At 48.3% G+C, this 17931-nt stretch overlaps 1 protein-coding gene across 1 annotated transcript in view; it reads right to left on the bottom strand.

The window, feature by feature from the left end:
• Nucleotides 1-16522, bottom strand: part of LOC8041089 — a 289123-nt gene extending 272601 nt beyond the window's left edge. The window contains exon 1 of the mRNA XM_040209813.3: nucleotides 16334-16522. The gene's annotated coding sequence lies outside the window, so the exon portion shown is untranslated. The remainder of the gene's footprint in view (nucleotides 1-16333) is intronic.
• Nucleotides 16523-17931: the final 1409 nt, after the last annotated feature.

Here is a 17931-nt window from a genome sequence, read left to right as displayed (position 1 = left end):
TAAATCATGCTTTATTTCATGTTGAGCCATACTTACTCGCTGCACGTGAGAGAGGCAAGAAGGCGCATATGAAACAGAAGCACAACAACGAGATTCAACATCTTCGGTAATTGTGCGGGACAGTTAAAAAGGGAGCGGGTGCGATACTCGAGTATTGCAGCAATCTATCACCCAAGCATGTTAACGTGGACACGACCGCATTCGACTACGAGGGAACCGCAGTCGTCCAAATCGAACCTCGTAGCGGCGAGGAACGAGCCAACCAATCGAGTAAACCTATACGAAACCGGAAAAGTGGTTCATGCAGAAGACATCGTCCACTCACCGGTGACCATATCGCTGCCTCGATCGTCGCACAAACACCGGCAAACAATCAACGAGCAACGCGAACCGAGACGACGAGGACCGTGCTCCAACGACGACCGTCTCTTACACACGCGCGCCCTCCGAGCATCAACGAGGCAGCAATTTGAGGCAATGATCGCGCAAGCAGCCGGCCAAGTGTATACATTCCTGGCTAAAGCGAGCACCCTTGCTGCTTACCCAAGCACGACGCAAACGATGTGTCGCTCGCGTTGCCGCGGCAGCCTCTTGGCTCACTGCCGCGCTGTCCTTCGACGTCTGTCCCTCTTGGCGACACAGTCTCGGTAATCGACAAACCCCCCTCTGGTCCTCCTCGCTCGCGCTCCCGTCATCGTGCAGCCATAACAGTCGGACAGACGCAACAATACGCCCAACCTGCGCTATTTGCCCTTTTACCCGGTGTCAGAAGCCGCGCCCGCGTCCTCTGAAACAGCGCCGTTCACTGGAAACCCGAACGACGCACCTCCCGGCAGCAACGAACGTCAGGTCATCGGATGATACCTGGATCACCGTCATCCATTGTAGGACTAATACAACTGAGAAAACGAAACGACGGGGGCAATAAAGTAGTATATATTGACACGACTTTAACATCACGGGGCGAGGCCGAAGATGCGTGCGAGCTTCAATGAATCACCAGGGACCACGCCCGCGTGCCAGAAGACGGGCCTTTAACGAACGAGACGTAACGTGTCGTCCCGAGCTCGGTAGGATGCCACGCTCAATAAGGGCGAATCCCCCGACGAGTTGTGTGGCGAAAACTAAATGTTCTGTATTCCCTTTTTGCTTGTTTGTTTGTGTGCGTGCGTGTGTATACACGAACTCATCTTTGTTAAGTCACGGCGCGGTGGTGGCGCGTCGGGCGCACTTTCAGGTCTTGGGCTGTGGGCGGAAGCCGCCAAGGGGCACGTGCACTCCTGCGTTACTTAGGAAGAAACCGAACAAAAACCTGCCTTCTCGTCAAAACGCCGCAACTGGGGCTTTACCAAATGAGTTGGGAAAGGTTTGAAGGTCATTTTTCATGCGTTTTCTGCCTGCTCGGTTCGTCCGAGAACGTGAACAGGGGCCGTGAAAGGGGAAAAACATACGCCGTCGGACCACGATTGCTTGGGCGGAAAGCACTTTGGATCAAATTCACGGATACTAGTGGTCGTTAGATTTATTTGCTTTGTTCCAACATGAACGCGGGAAAACCGTCAAGTTGCATTGACCACCTACGGACTACGCTCACAGCGTCATCACGGTCAAATGGCCGCCTCATCGTTCCAGCTGTCGTCTGCTCCCTCAAACGCTTCTGCTTGTCGTCTGCTCGTTCAAACGACAGCGGCCCGTAGACCAAAACGTTGATCCGGTAATTGCGATAAGTGCAGACCTCAAAAGACGTTTAAGTTTGAAGGTTCCTTCGGGTAAGTAAACTCGGTGTAAACAGTAGATAGTTGATAATTGTTACCGGTGGTCATCACTGACTTCTTATGCCTGATTCACTCGGTCCGATTCTGCTTGCGATTTTCAGTATCGAATTCGAGATATCAGCTACAGTTCAGCCTTTTGCAGCCCGAGCGACGTCATGAATGAAAATCGCGAGCAGAACCTCACCAAGTGAATCAGGCTTTAGCGTCCATTCTGCAGCGTCCACGCGGAATGAATCGCCGCATGTTACATTTTTCACGCCGAGTTTTTCGGTGTAGCGAGCCTCGTTAAATTCGCTGAGGCCGCTCAAGTAGTCAGACATTGCCAGAGAGACGTAGAATTGACAATTTCAACGCGAAAAAGAGCGCGGGGACTCACGCCGATACCGACAACATCGCATTCCAATGGTTTGTTTATGGGCAACGGCGAGCTTCTTGCCCATACCCCCATCGCGCATGCGCGGCGTCGGTGGCGTCCGCTAGGGGCGCTCCGGTTTGTTTGTAAACATGAGTTGGTGTATATAGTAAAAACTGAAGAGTAAAGCCTGCGTGTCTAAGCAAATACAACGAACTGAAAACAAACCGAAGAAAATAAACCAATTGTTACGAGTGTCATGGTGTACCTGGGGCGATATCAAAGAAAACCCAGAAAAGTCAAAGAATAGACTTCTTCGAGCTGTTCATATTTCGTGCATGTAGAACCAAAGTTGGTAGAACGATAACCCAAAGAGCACAGAGTGTTGCCGCCTGCACAACGGTGCACGAGATGATAGTGCGCAATGCGCCCGCAGTTAGCCGGTAAAAGCGAACCACGTTTGTGTCGGACCACAAATATAAAGTGCGCATCATTGAAACCTCGCTAGCGTGTGGAACAAAATGCCCAAGTTTCAGAATTCAGCAGCATTCGATTCGAAAAAGGAAACAACCTTCTTTACTTCTTCCCTTCCCTTTCCCTCCCTCTCTCTCTCCCTCCCTCCCTCCCTCCTCCTCCTCCTCCCCCCAAGTGTTCGGCTTTGGCAGCAGGCAGCTATTATTTTATTTAAGAAAATCGTGTCCATGTGCTGCCTGGTTACAACCTCTGGCGTTATACTCTAACGGAGCGACCTTTCAACAATATACTACGTAGTTTTTTTGTTGTTTTTTTTTTCGGTGGAAACAAAGGGGATCACTTCTTTTGGCACAACGGCTCCACAGTACGCAGTACTCCACTCCACAATTTCCATCCCTCGGCTCGGCGACGTGACCGGCGTTCACGAGGTCGCTGCCCTCGATAAGAGGTGGCTGTCACCGATGTACTACAAACGCTCTCTGAGCGATAGCGGAACCGCATGAGCATTCGTTGTGATACGGGCGAGGAAATTTTTGTCAGGTAAAAAAGTACCACTCGCAAACCCCAACAAATATCACACAAGCCGATTAAGCATTGGCGCGTGTGCCACAGAAAGGCAAATTTCAAAAGCAAGCGAGGTCGGACGTGCCGGGACCAACACCACCTAGACAGAAGGCCTCCGCATGGTTTCTTCTTGAAACGTCATCACAGTCGGATCGCGCTCGGTCGGCTATTGGACCCGAGCCCGACCTTCGACGCGCTGATTGGCCACGAGCCGCAGCCGAACACTGACGCAGCACTCGTGCCCAATCTCTCGCCTCGATCGATCTGACTATGATGACGCGTGTGGAGGCCTCCTGTCCAGGTGGTCTTGGCCGGGACACGCATGTTGAAGATAGGGTATGCGTCCTCATGTGCACCTTGCTTAGGCTGGTAACAAGTCACCCTGGTGCTCGCGACGCTTCTCTTCCTTTTCCGCTTTAGCGCGTGAAACAGCGTCTCCCGGCACGAACTTCCGGCACTGACTGTACTACGGCGGCATTTTGTCACCGGCTATTTCACTGTACCTTCCCCGTGACCGCGACCCGCCGGCATCCTGACTACAAAGAATTCCATGACTCTAGGGTGCCTCAATGAAGATACCCTACGTCGCCTTAAACAGGAGGACATTGAGGTACCCTAGGTTGAACGATTCCCCGAGGGGCCTAGGACGTAACTCAGCGTGACACCTATCAAAGGGAGTCTATAATGATGCGGATATTAGCACTTAAAGAAGCACTGAAGTCATTTTTGGAAAAGTTCGTTTTTGATCTTATACTGTTTAAAATGTGGTAGTTCTCACATTTACCAAGTCCGATATCACAAAACCGTCTATTTACCTCAGGGACTTTTTTTTTTTTTTTTTCTCGCGGACTACACTGTGTGGACCAATGAAAGCCCTACAATAGGCGCAGATTCCGAATGATTTTATTATAACTGATTTCGAAGAGAGTTTGATCGGTACACAATCAGATAAGACTCCTCTTTTTCACCGCGGGCGAAGCCATTGCTTGCAACTCGACGACAAGCGCCCTTCGTCGACCACTTTACTCGGAAGAAAATTCTTCCCAAAAAGGGCGTGTCACGATTTTTGAACACGCTTTTAACGAGGAAATAAGCTGGGATGTCGGGATGTTTAGAGCGTCAAGATCGAGTTGTCACCACAAAAGAGCGATCTCCGAATCGACTTCAGTGCCCCTTTCAAAGGCTGAAGAGCAACATTCTGCACAGCCTCGTCGCACAAGGTGCGAGACACGTAGGCGGCTGACGGCAAGCGGGAAGTGCGACGCTGTGGCGAAAACATCGTCGCCGTGCCTCGTCAGCCCGAAGCGTGCGCAGTGGCCGCCCAATAACGAGACCAAGGCCGGACTGGCGGCGTCGGCGAGTCACCGCAACCAGTTTGACCGTGAGCGGGACACCGGCACCGGAGGTTCCCGCGTCGGACGACGCAATCCGCTGTTCCGACACGGCGGGGCCGCTGTGGAAACCGTCCGTCAAGTGCCCAATCAAGCGCCGTCCACTGGTTCAACTTGGGACTACAAGCAGACACGTCGCAACGGCCTTCGGGCAGCTCCCGGCCGGATCTGGTTCAGACACGCGTGCACGAGGCTCAAGGAGCACGCGGAGGGCCAAAGTTGCACTTTCCGGTGCACAGTAGCCGCAACACTATCTTCAGTTTCAAAATCCCAAAAAGACGCACAGCTCCATCTTATATTTCAGTTCAGTTTTTGTTATCAAAACTCGAGAAAAGACGCAGAGAATCCGCGTTTTACTGTGCAAGTAGCGAGAGTTTTAAAGCACTTTCTGACACTGCGAGGTGCTATCCAGAATGTGGAACAGTTGTAGCGAACCCAAAACAGGGTGACATCATAGTGACATCAAACCGAACCCGTAGCACCGGAAGCCCTTGAAAACTAAACAGATAACAGTGAACGCATCTCCCGTTTCCCAGGCGAAGAGACACGCTCTCCAAGGTCAGTGGCCCTGGGCCACACGATGTTGGCAGTGCCTTCCAAGAACCACAACGACCTCTGAATAGGCGCGGGAAGGATCCACGAGATACACGTTTGACAAATCTCTACGGGGGAAGAGTTGCGAAGAAAATAGCCGACACTAGAAGGGAAACATCAAACGACCGCTGTAATTCGGTTTAAATAAGGGAGAAGATATTTAACCAGCAATTTTTTTTTTGCTTTTTTTTTTTAATAATTCTGTACTTTTGTTACTAACGGATGTTTTTAGGTGCTCTTCGTTGAAACTGGAAAGTGCACAATCTATAACGCAAAGACCCGTTTTCACACAGGCCCGTTTTGTTACGTTACGTTACGGGAGCTTACGTCTGCTTACGACGAGAGTCATCAAACAATTCGAAGCACGGATGTCTGGGTGATTCACAACGCAACAAAGGCTGGTTCACACATCACCGCTTTCTCACGTTACGAAGCTTACGTCGAGATACGACGGTAGGTCACGGCACGCCCATGCTTCGTACGAAGCGTTTCAACGCGGAATACGAAGCACGGATGTGTCGATGATCTGCGATCGTATCTCAATTCTCGACCTTCCTAACGTAAGACAACTGAGCTTGAAAATCCTCATCGCCACCCTTCCCATTTCCTCCTCTCCCATTGTTATCTTGACGGCGGGGAGCTCATCCCGGCTTATCCAGCCGCAAGATGCAGTCACCGCAACTTAAAGGGCCGGTGCAACGATATTCAATAGGAAGGTCTTTCACTTTAAACGAGCTTACTGGCACTAGTAGTGCTCAAGGATTATACTAACACGCAACGCCACTGGCCAAGAAATTCCTTTGTTGCGGTGTAAATTCAAAAACAAAAGCGAGCGTTTCATTTAATCTCTCCTTCGCGAAACTTGATGACGTAGCTGGGCGGTAGCAGTACCGCCCGGTGACGATATTTAAATGCGGCTCATAAATTGGATCCGAGCATTGCGTAGGCACTGGATTTGGGCTCGTGATAATCGATAGCTCGAGAAGCATTCGGGTAGTGCGCCCGTGTCCAATCGCTGGGATGACGACTACAGCCGAGCCATAACAATGTCTGGAACTCAGCGCGTGTCCTGTGCCTTGCCAACCCAAGCACGTGGCTATGATCAACATTGGTGCATATTATCGGCGCCAGATCACGTGGCCGCTTGGCCTTGCTGCGACTTGAGGGGGTGAACGCTGCTCGTTTTTCTTTAATTTTTTTAGGACTTCGATTGCGTGTGGTGAAAAACAAATGGGTGCTTCACAGGTCATTCACGCCAGTGATGCGTTCTAACCGGTACCTCCGCAGAGTACAAAAATCGTTGCATCGTCCCTTTAATACTACCATATGTGTCTCCGTGTGGGATACGGCCCACTCGTCACATGTCGATTCGTCATATCGCAACTGGTAACAGGCCCATTCGTCCCAGCGGAACATTTGTTCCGCTGGGACGACAATTTGACAATTAGTCGCATAATGACCCCGAGATTGTGATTTTGTTTTTTTATGTGGTTGGCCTGGAAACTGTGGAAAAGGGGTGAACCTAAACAAACTCGTAGAAGATCAATGAGGTTGATCAAGGGCGATGCATCTGTGTCAATTGCATTTTTTAAAGTTCCGAACGGGAAATGAATGCAAGGTCAAATGAAAGCAACTTTGTAAAGATCCGGGTGATAGTGAAGAAAAGCATCCAGAACCAAACGCCGATTCAGTGTACTTTTAATCGCTTTGAAGGCCGTGGGGGCATCCCGAGAACGGCTTGTCGCCTCTATGGCATCGGATCCGGGCCAACAGATTTGTCAAATGCCGTGCTTATTTATTTATTTTTTTAAAGATCGGATGTTAGAATATTTTAGATTATAAAATCCAGTTTCTTTTGGCTTCCGATCCTACTCTCGATTTATAAATGGAGGTAATCACTACCGGGGAAAAGAAACCCGTAAAACTAAAAATGTCACCGATCACGCCAAGACCCGTATAATGTTGCAGCGAGCGAGCACACAGATGCCGCTTACCCCACCGGGATAAACGCACCGAGGGTTTGTCATCGCTAGATAAAGAAAAGGCAGGTACACCAATTTGTTCAGTTCGTATATTTTCAACAAGTGGTGGTAGTCGGAATCATCGGGAAAATGTCATGGCGGCAGCTCGAAACATTGGTGTTTAGCATGTTTCCACTGCGCCTCATTAAATATCTTGTTTTTAAGTATGATTATCACTCATTTACGTGTTGCCTCTTCTTAGTACCAAGCCAAGAGTGGAAGTAAAGCACAAGGTTTATAACGTACGGACTTTTATTGCAACCAACTACAGCCGAAATTAGTAAATCCAATTTTTTTTCCTTAGATCACACATGCCCTTGACGGCGCAGTACCAAGTGAATATGAGTGCCGTTGTTGCAACAATCCCAGTATCCAGCTCAATTAGGGAACAATTCCCCTAGTGACGAATTACCGTATGACGAATATTCCGCTCTGACGAACGGTCCTATAAGGAGTATTCACTGGACGCCATATTTGTGGGTGCTGTTTAGAGCGCATGCTCAGAACGAGCTCACATCAATAGGCTGCTAAGACCGGTACTCTTGATGGTGCGGGATGCACGTCGCAAAAGAACTGTGGAAGCTCGCCATCAGCAGGCGTTCAGCATTCGCGCACACAGCTACGGCCGGCAGTGAATACTCCATATACGCTCACTCCGTGTCACTAACTGCGTGCAGTACAGGCGAAGGCAACGCCAGGCGAGAAAGGGCAAGCACTAGGAAGGCTCAGGAGAAGGAATGAAACCTCCTCTTCTCTCTAACGTTCATAGCGCTCTCCCTTTCTCCCCTCGCCCTCCATTGCTGCCCGCCATTCTAGTGCTCACCCTTTCAGAAAAAAAAAAAAAAAAGTTAATTGTGGTGTCGGACGTAAACTGGACGAGGGACGGAAAGTAAAAACGTGCAGGGAAGAAGACGCAGCGCCTCCTCCAGCAACTCGCGCCGCTCACGTGGTTGTCACGGCCACCACCACCGCAGCAGCTAGGTCGGTTTGCTTTTTTCCAGCGTGCCGCCGCTACCTGCTCGTTCGCAAGGCGCATTCCCACGCTTTCACGAAGAGAGAACTCGGATATGTGGAACGGCGTCATCCCCGTAATCGCGACACGTTCCCAAACGAGGCCAGCGCCGGCACGAGTTGACCCACGGTCGGTCGACCCGTCGCGCGCATACGCAATAGCGGGAGACCTCCGAATTAGGGATGGCGCGAACCTGTTCAGGTTCCAGTTTGACAAGGTTCGAATTCTTCCAACTTCTAGAGCAAAGTTCGACTAAAATCTACTTTATTGTGTATAAATAAAAAATAAAAAAATAATCAGTGTTGTGTTGACTTTACATGGTTGAGAAAAACAATATTTGTTGGGCATTCCGTTTGGTGGGTTCACAGTAAAAACGAACTAAAGCATTGAAAGTACGCAAGTTAGCTTTCAAATAAGCTACTTCATAAATCCTTTTTTTTTTTTTCCCTCAAAATTCTAAGTATTGATGTGTAAAGGCCGAACTCCGTCGATTTTTTGCCGGAAATTCCAATGTTCGCCGAACCCCTCGAAACCTAGAGGTTCGCCATCGAAACTCGGGGTCCGCCGAGGTTCGCGACATCCCTACCCCGAACATCGCGTACCGGAAGCGCCTGTTTTGACAGTTGGCTCAGCCGCGCGCACTCAAGCCTGCCGGCGGTGCAACCCTGCAGCAGGCGAGTGGGAGAGGCTGAACAGACACAAAGAAGCGGCCACCGAACGCGCGGAGACGGCGGCACACAACCACCAGCGTGTCTGTGTTTGCAAACCTGCTGCGGGCTGGGTCGGAGACGTCCGCCGCCTCGACCGCGCAGCCGTGTGCTGCGTGCGGCACGAACTACCGCTTGAGCAGTAAACAGCTGCAGCGACGTAATTGGTCCGAGTCATTTGGGAGCCCACTTTGGAGCAGACAAAAGTAAATTTTGGAGCAGCAAAAATTATTTTTGGAGCATAAGCACACCTCTCATTTTCATTCGAACCACCGCGAATAGTACGTTAAGATTCTTGCGTTTGTCTGGTAAAATTAACCGGGGTTGGTGTGGATATTTATACAGCGTGTAGTTGGTCAGCCGTTTCAAAGTTGTGACGAGTCTCTCGCTGTAAATGAGCAATATAGCCAGTGCGGTACAACCACTAGCTTGGGGTCGTTAACGTGCACCACGCAGTAGTGATACACAGACCGCAAGCCGGTACGATGCTCATCCAGATCAAAACGGGCAGGAGTGGAGATTGAACCCAGAATCCCTGGGTTCTGCAGCGCCAGCTTTCGTTCTACGTGCTTTTACGTGCAATTACAGTTCACTGTAGTGTAACTGGGCCAGATCAGGTCAGGCTGAATGGATTCTCCAGATTCCCCTTTGGCCACCGTGCGGGGGCAATTAATAGCGGCCCCACTCGCGCGGCCGTGCATGACGCTGAGCCCCCGACGACGGTGACGAGAGCTTGACACCTGCACGACACAGCGCGCACAAACGGTCCCTTTCTCTCGCCCGCGTGACACGGGCTCAGTAGCGGTTGCCCAAGGGCTCGTGTCAACGTCATTCCGGTGAGCCTGCTGGCCTTTTGTGTCCACGGTTTGGAATGACGGCTGTTTGCCACCGAAAATTGGAAGAAACGTCGAAAGAAACTTTCAACAGTGATGTTTAAGGCTGGTTCAGGCTTGCGACTGCTTACGACCGACTACATTAAAACCTCCTCTTGAAATACCTTACGCCGACAACACACACTGACGCCATCTATCTAGCAGCCGTGGAACGCTTGGCATTTCCGTACACCTCCTATTTTTTCTAGCGCATCATTCTTTCTTTCTTGCCCGAAACTCGTTCGACAATGTTATAAACGACCGTTTCTCGTAGCTAGTACGTACATTCGATCACGTAAATACTGCAAAACTGTCACTCTAGTGAAATGCAGTCCCAGGGCCACATCATAGATGGCGCCAGTGTGTTCTCTCGTCATAAGGGATCACAAGAACTCGGTCGTAAGCAAACTCAAGTGTGTGAACGTGCCTTACTGCGGTCTCATAAGTCCACGTGCGACCTCCACCAGGACAGGAAGTACGCACGAGAAAGGTAAACGTAAAAAGCCCCGACCCACGTGTTGCTGCTTAAACTGGCTCCCGACGAGATACACGGGAGGGCCCGCGCGTTTTGGTCACCGCCAACCTGACGTCGCCACGTTCCGGGATTTCTCACGACCGCTTCCTGTGACGTCATAAAGCGCGACGTCTGTTCTCGTAGTCTTTGAATACTAAATATTGACCGGAGACCCACTTTAGTAAAGCGGAATAATGGCGTGGCCGTTCTGGTTACCCTTAGGTGTGAATGTGGTAGCGGCCGTGGACGGAAGAATATATATATATAAAAAAAAAGAGGCAATGTATCCATAGGCAGCTTTAGCATATCGTTACCGCAGGCTACCGTACGGAGCGGCATTGCAATCGGAAGCTCGTGCTAATATAATAAATGTAAAAATGAAATCAGAGGACAGCAGAAACTGACTTGAAACCTTAGGCTGGCTTGCTCAGTGTTGTGATCTGTTCGAGTCATTATGAAGCACCTCCTGGAGCAGCTAAAAGTCCATTTCGGAGCAGCAAATGGAACTTTTGGAGCTTAAGTTCACAATAATTTTAATTATTTCCATTGCAAATATTGTACTTTAAGATTAATGTGTTGGCCTGTACATCAAGAGACATTGCCTACTTTGCATTCCCACTTATGTGCAACTTTAAGTTATCATCAACAGCACGGCAGGTTTCATTCCTTCAAACACAGAACTAGCTGTTAGAAGTGTCAAGCACGACAACACTGTGCTGAATGATGAAGGACAGTACAAACTGCTGCGAATGGTTATTTTAGCTACAGAGCCAAAGGTAAGCCAAATAGTATATTCCACGAAAATCCTGCCAGAACACAATAATATTGAGCAATAAGTTGATGTTTCATTGAAGACCTAGAGTTTGTATTAAAACTGAAATTTTTAATTCAGATAAAAATAAAGCTCTTGGTCATTTTATTAACACAAATGACAAATACACGCAGGACTTCATAACAAAAAGTGGCATGTTTAACGACAAGTAAGCCTTAGAAACAATCCAGTCGAACTTAACAAGGCTATTCCCAAGTTTCCATCCACCCCTCCAGCTAAGTGAGTTTTAATCTACTCCGTTCACTGTCATCGTACAGATGGGGCCTATGTAAAGGTAAGCCAAAAAGATGGAATAAAAACAATATAAGCTTATCATGAAGTCCATATAAATCTTCCCGCAACACACGAGTATCCCTGCTAAATCTCGAGTTTGGTATAGTGCAAGGTAGAGTTGCTATACTTAACTTACCAAGTCCCTTTTTTATATATATATACTCGACCCTTCTGTGTACAACACCTTATTGAGGGAAGTGCTTTCCTCTTAGTACGTGGCTGCACTGCGGCGAAGCGTGACAGAAAAAAATCGCGATTTTCGCTTCGCTGCAGTGCACCAGTGCGCGATGAGAAGCGCACTCAACGAAGCTACCTAACCGGGCGTGCACCAGACGCTGATAGAGGGCTTTTAGCAACGCAGATAGAGGGCTTAGCATGCTCTCTTGGCCAACGAGAAGCCGAAAAGAATCCCCTAGCGGTGGTAGCGAGAAACAGTTTTAATAAGAGCGTAAGGGTCAAATGCAGGTACTCTTCATGGCGGAACATACGGTGCACGTGATGCTTCGATTATGATCATGCAAAAATAGGTAAGAAACGAATGTACTGCTCAACTCTGTTTTGCTCGTACAGTGTATGACCGCTCGGACCTCAGATTCCCGGCCTTCGGCCCCTGGCGTACGGATTAGGTCGATCGTTCCGCTAGTCGCGCTCTTCCACCATGATTTTGGATGACCGTGATTGAAACATCACGTGCACCATATTTTCAGTCACGGAGAGTTTCTCCGACGCACTTATTAATTTCGTTTCTGGCGGCCACCGCCAGGGTATTATTTCCGGCTTCTGGTTGGCCACATTCGAATTTGTGAAGACGCCCTGGAACACGCCCAGCCCGCTTTCGGACAATGGCGCCTCCTCATTTACCTCACTTCCCAATCAATGGCCAAACTTTCCAAACCCACCAGAACAGACCACGAACATGAGAATATTGCGCGACCTCTGAATACGGTCAGTATTTGCTACAGAAATCAAATCGAGTAGTACGTTACTTAAATCGAAAGTTCAGAAAATTCGGATAAGCCTACCGTAACGATCCGGCATGTTCGGCGGGTCTTCAGCTGTTATATTTTCAGTATTAATAAAGTGAAATAACGTTTTAGCATAACGTTGACGCAAATTCATCACATTTTGTCGAAATGTAGCAGGATGTAGCAGAGTAAGCACTTTGGAGAAGTTTTGGCGCAGCAATCACATCACTGCATGCTGTGCACGCGGTGAGCGAGCGTGGAACATTCGGCCGAAATAAGACACAGTCCGCCCTGCTAAAATTGTTGGCGGCATCACCAGACGAAATCACTACAATTAACGTATGTAAACATTCTCCACGACCAGTCCCAGCCGAGGGGTGCGCATTAATAAAACTACGACTGTTCCCAATCTTAGAGCTTCTCTAAACCGTATTTCGTTGCACCAATTTTAGACCAAATAAGTTGCAGTGGCAAGAATATTGGCTTTTCTCTCACTCCAGAATGAATATCTCAAGGACCGCTCAAATCTAGCAACGACCCGCAATCTTACGCTTCTTGAAACCTCGAATAAAAGGAATTGCAGACATGTAGACAAAGCCATAAAGCTTAAAAACGCAAAATTCCACATGTAAAAAAAAAAAAAGGGGGGGGGGGGGGAGGGGAGGGGAAAGGAAAGCGGCGACTGTCGACAACAGAATCCCGTCAACTGGATGACCCGCAGGTTTCCAGGCTTACAGTCACGACATACCATGGTCACGGCGCGCGTGCTAGCTTGGGCTTCCCGGCGTCTCCGTCGGAGAGTGAATGCACTTTTCATTGCCTCTGTATTCCTGCTACATCCTCAAACAAGTCACATGTTTGCTCATTCCACGAGAAGCGTCTACAGGAACAATATTACCCGCGAATCGGACACAAAAGGCGCGTTCAAACCGGCGATGTAATACACTCGCGCAAGGCAACTAAATCGCATTGCGAAAACAAAATAAAATAATAATAATAAATAAATAAATAAATAATAAAATCAGGTGGTCACATTGGTGTGCGCGATGAGCGAGTCGCTTCTCGACAGCTCTCGCTCCGGACGCCGCTGATTGGCTCAGCCGCTCCGCGACTACATCGCACCGCAAAAAAGTAGGGTCAGCTAGCGACTGCTCGAAACGCGTTACTTTTTTCCCGTGATGGTCGCTTTTGCGATGAAAGTTTTCGCGCGACTGCTGCACACGCCGGTGTGGTAGCGTGTCATCGTTTCAGTATTTCTACACTTCGCACAATGTGCATACGCCTCAAAGTTCATTCATCGTATACACTTTGCTCTCAACATCCCCGCTTCAACCTGAAACAGCAATGCGCACCCCCCCCCCCCCCCCAAAAAAAAAAAAAAAAAAAAAAAAGGATGGTCGAGTATTAAGAAAGTTTCCAAAGTGCAGGCGAGCAGGAGGGTTAGTTTGGACATTTACATGTACACTTTAAAATGTCCCGGAATTGACGTATTGGCGTCAATTTACATGTAGACTTTAAAATGTCACGGAAGTGACGTATTGACGTCACTTCAACTTTTTAAAACGTACATGTAAATGTCGAACCTAGGTGCCCTGGTGCGTATTAATCCTTTAACTTTCGTTGGAATGATTGCAACAATACTTAAAAAAACAAGCTAGCTGGTGGTGGTTCATGGTAATAAAAACCAGAGACTCAGGAGCACAGAAGGGTATCATGGTTAAAACGGACTTGCCCTGCGACCATTCAATCACTCTCTCTCTCATTAAAGCAACACAATTTTTCTTCTCGAGTTGTAGCGTTTGTTTCGTCTATCCATCTCGTGATCCAGCTCTTCACGCGGTACCGTCACGATCAATCATATTTTCCCCTCCATCGTTGAGGGGAAAAGTGGTACGTAAATGCGTGGGTTTCCTTAGGTTTTTGCACCATTCTTCGTGTACTTTTTTTTACAAACCACGCCGATTCACCAATTAAATTTTTCTGTGAAGCATCATTCTTTCGTTTGTGTGACCGCCATTGCGACTGAAAGGTGGCGAAAATTGCGTTTCTCTACAGCGGCGACAAAAGGTGCCATATTCAAAAGATAGTCTGATTTCCCTATGTATGAGAGTTAGTGCTCTGTCTGTGTACATCTCCTCTTGTCCTTCGCCTTGTTCGCGCTGTTTTTAATTCTTCAATATACATAAAATCTCACCTCTATTTCCAGTTGACTCTCAAAAGATAAATGTCAACACACGCCAGAGATTATTTTCAGAGGTCAACTGACAAGGTGCTAAAGATAGAAACGCGGAGCATTTGATTTTTGATGATCACGTAGAATCGATCATAAACAATGGGGGGTAATTTTTTTTTTCTTTTTTGTACCACAAGTATGATAGGCTTTCAAGCGAAGATGCTGCGCTTGTGGTGTGCATGCTATCGTTATGATGTTGATCATAACAATCATGTTGTGATGCTTTCTAACCAGCTAGTCTGTAACGTTATCTTCTAGTAGCTCCTCTGGGAAACAGCCTAGTAACCGATCGGAGCTACTGATAATCGCAGAAGCTGCGGAGCAAACAAGCGACAGCAACCCGACTTCCGCAGACCTGAATCATCGCCTCGACAGATATCCCCAAGGGCGACGACGGGCACCGGGTGTTAAGAATGTGGCGGGGACTAAAAAGCTAACCTTGAGGGGGGTGTTAAAGGAAACAGGCTACTCGAAAAATGGCTCTCGTGACGGGTGACAGGCCGACGACGTCCCCAACACCGAATTTAGAAATTTAACGATAAAAGAGACGGTATTCCGAGAGACCGAAGTAACCATCCGGGGGCTTGGGTGACCCCTAAATGGTAAGCTTCCTCTTTTTATCAATATTAAAAAAAAAAAAAAAAAAAAAAAAAAAAAAAAAAAAAAAGTAATATGGACGAGACGCACAATGTGGTTTAATGTCTCGAGCCTTCATGTGTGTACCTACCTAAAAAGTGCGCCGGATTCGGAAACGGCGAGATTTTTTTTCTCGATTTTGGTCAGTTTGCATTGCTGGCCAAAACGCCATGAAACGAGGGCGGATTGCTATGGCATCACGAAGGAAAAGACGCAGGGAACATCGAACAAGCTTCGTGTTACGGCAACCGCAATGCAACGATTGATTGATTGAAAGACGTATTTATCTATTTAACGGCCAAAGAAGTGGGCACCACATGCGCCCTGCTGAGCACACTACGGTGTCGGGCTACCTCCGCGAAAGGCCTCGACGGCTGTAATTAAGTTGTTCTTATCAGAGCAGGCTGCTCATTCTGTGCCTTGGAAACTCGGGAGATGAAACGAAAGAACGTCCCTAAAATAATGAGCGGCCGGAGGCCCCTGTCAACGTTGAGTCCGTCCACGCCGCGGGTTTTACACACAGAACGCCTTCCACAATAAAGACTACCGAGACAGTCGGTATCTCAGCCGGTGTTCCTCTTATCTCTCCTGTGCGATCTGTTACACGCCTGTCTTTTCCGTTTATTATATGTTTGTTTGTTTTCTGTGCCGTTATGCGCGGGGAAGCGATCGTGTTTCTCATGTCAGCGGTGGACACACGCCATTACTGTATACGTACTAACCGTAGACTGCGTTAAGAACCCTCGACCCCCGCGTTAAGCTGCAATGCGGAAAATGGTGGATACAACTATCCCAACCAAAACAACCAGAAAGAACTCGACATCACGATATGATGGCGCGCTCCGAACGCATGAAGAGCCGGACGGACGGTTTGACACGAATTGAAGAACAGCGTTACAGCACTTCCGCGCAAACACGCTCCCTACGATACAAGGCCATCCGAATGCGTTTACATTTCATACCTCCTTTATCTAATATTTCAATAAAACAAACGCGTACTCCGAGAGACCCTTATCTCTACACATGTGCATAATGGGTCAGGTTAACAGATCAACGACCACGATATTTTCAAACAGAAGCGAGGTCGCTTTGTCCGACAGGAAACAAATATCGCTTACCCGTGCGACTGCTCCTCGTCCATACCGGTGCGGCACACCACTCGGCGTCGAGCTTCACATGCACAAGCGATCGTACTGTCAAACCAGGTCTAGCCAACTTCACAACACGGCGTACTCCGGAGCTCCTTGCGCTCCTTGCCCGCTCCGCGGCTCAGTAGGCGCCATGGCTGCCATGACAGTCGACGGCAGCGCCGCCACACCCACAACTGCCATAACCGGCTTTTGAGATTTTTTTGTTGTTGTTTTCTTTCCCGCCGTGACCAGATGACTGCGCCACTACGCCTCACGGCGGTGGCGGTCTCTGTCAGCGGCGGATTCACACTACAGACAGCAGTGACAGCAGCAGCGGCAGCAGCTAAGGTTGTCACGAACCGGCCGCGGTTCGAGTTCGACCAGGTTCGAAGTTTTCGAACTTTTAGTGCTTTTAGTGGAAAGTTCGACGAACCTTCTATTGATGGATGGATGGATGGATGAATACGGCTGAGCCCTTTGGATCGGGCGGTAGCTTACGCCACCTAGCCATTTTGTTTCGACTCGTGTGCGCATGCGTGGCAGACAGGCCAGTTGGCTTCGGATTGGATGATAATGGCTAAGAGATAAATTAAGTGCAGCGCTGATTGGCTATTTCAGTTAATACAGTACTCAAAATTAAGTTATTAACTTTTTCATTGATTAGAAGTAGTTTCTTTTAATTGCAGCTGTTCACAATATAAAATAACCCTTTGCATAAATTTTTTTTTCTTCCAAACCTAGACATGCTTGTATCAAGCTCTGGCCACACTGTCCACAAAAGTCGAACCGGTCGAATCTGGTGAAAAGTTCGAAGGTTCGTCGAACCGGTTCGACCCAGTCGAACCACGAAAGTTCGACCAAAAAATCTGTTTCGACAAAAGTTCGCGACACCCCTATTAGGGGTGTCGCGAACCGGCCGAGGTTCGAGTTCGACCAGGTTCGACTTTTTCGACCTTTTCGTGGAAATTTCGACGAACCTTGTATTGAGGTTCGACTCGTGTGCGCATGCGCGACAGGCTGGCCAGTTGGCTTCGGATTGGATAGTAACGGCTAAGGGATGAACTAAGGGCACCGCTGATTGGTTATTTCAGTTAATACAGTACAAAAAAATTAAGTTATTAACGTCTTCAATGATTAGAATTGGTTTCTTTTAATTGCAACTGTTCATAAAATAAAATAACCCTTTGCATAAAAATAAATTCTCCAAACCTAGACATGCATGTATCAAGGTCCGGCCACACTGTCCGCAAAGCCGAACCGGTCGAATCTGGTGAAAAGTTTCGAAGGTTCGTCGAACCGGTTCGACCCAGTCGAACCCCGAAAGTTCGACCTAAAAATCCGGTTCGACAAAAGTTCGCGACACCCCTAGTTACTGTACCACTGTCCCCAAAGTCGAACCCAGTGGTGGTCGAACCGGTCGAATCTGGTTAATAGTTCGAAGGTGTCGAACCCCGAAGGTTCGACCTAAAAATCTCGTTCGACCCTTAAAAAAAAAAAAAAAAAAAGAAAAAAAAACGGACGAACACAACAAAATCTTTTGAGATTTTGTTGTGTTCGTCCGTTTTTTTTATCGTTCCCCATCTCAG

Source organism: Ixodes scapularis, unplaced genomic scaffold, assembly GCF_016920785.2.
Source record: "Ixodes scapularis isolate PalLabHiFi unplaced genomic scaffold, ASM1692078v2 PGA_scaffold0__279_contigs__length_252992795, whole genome shotgun sequence".
In the NCBI taxonomy this organism is placed as follows: Eukaryota; Metazoa; Arthropoda; class Arachnida; order Ixodida; family Ixodidae; genus Ixodes; species Ixodes scapularis.
Note: the sequence above shows the minus strand (reverse complement) of the source record. Positions and strands in the feature narration are given on the sequence as shown.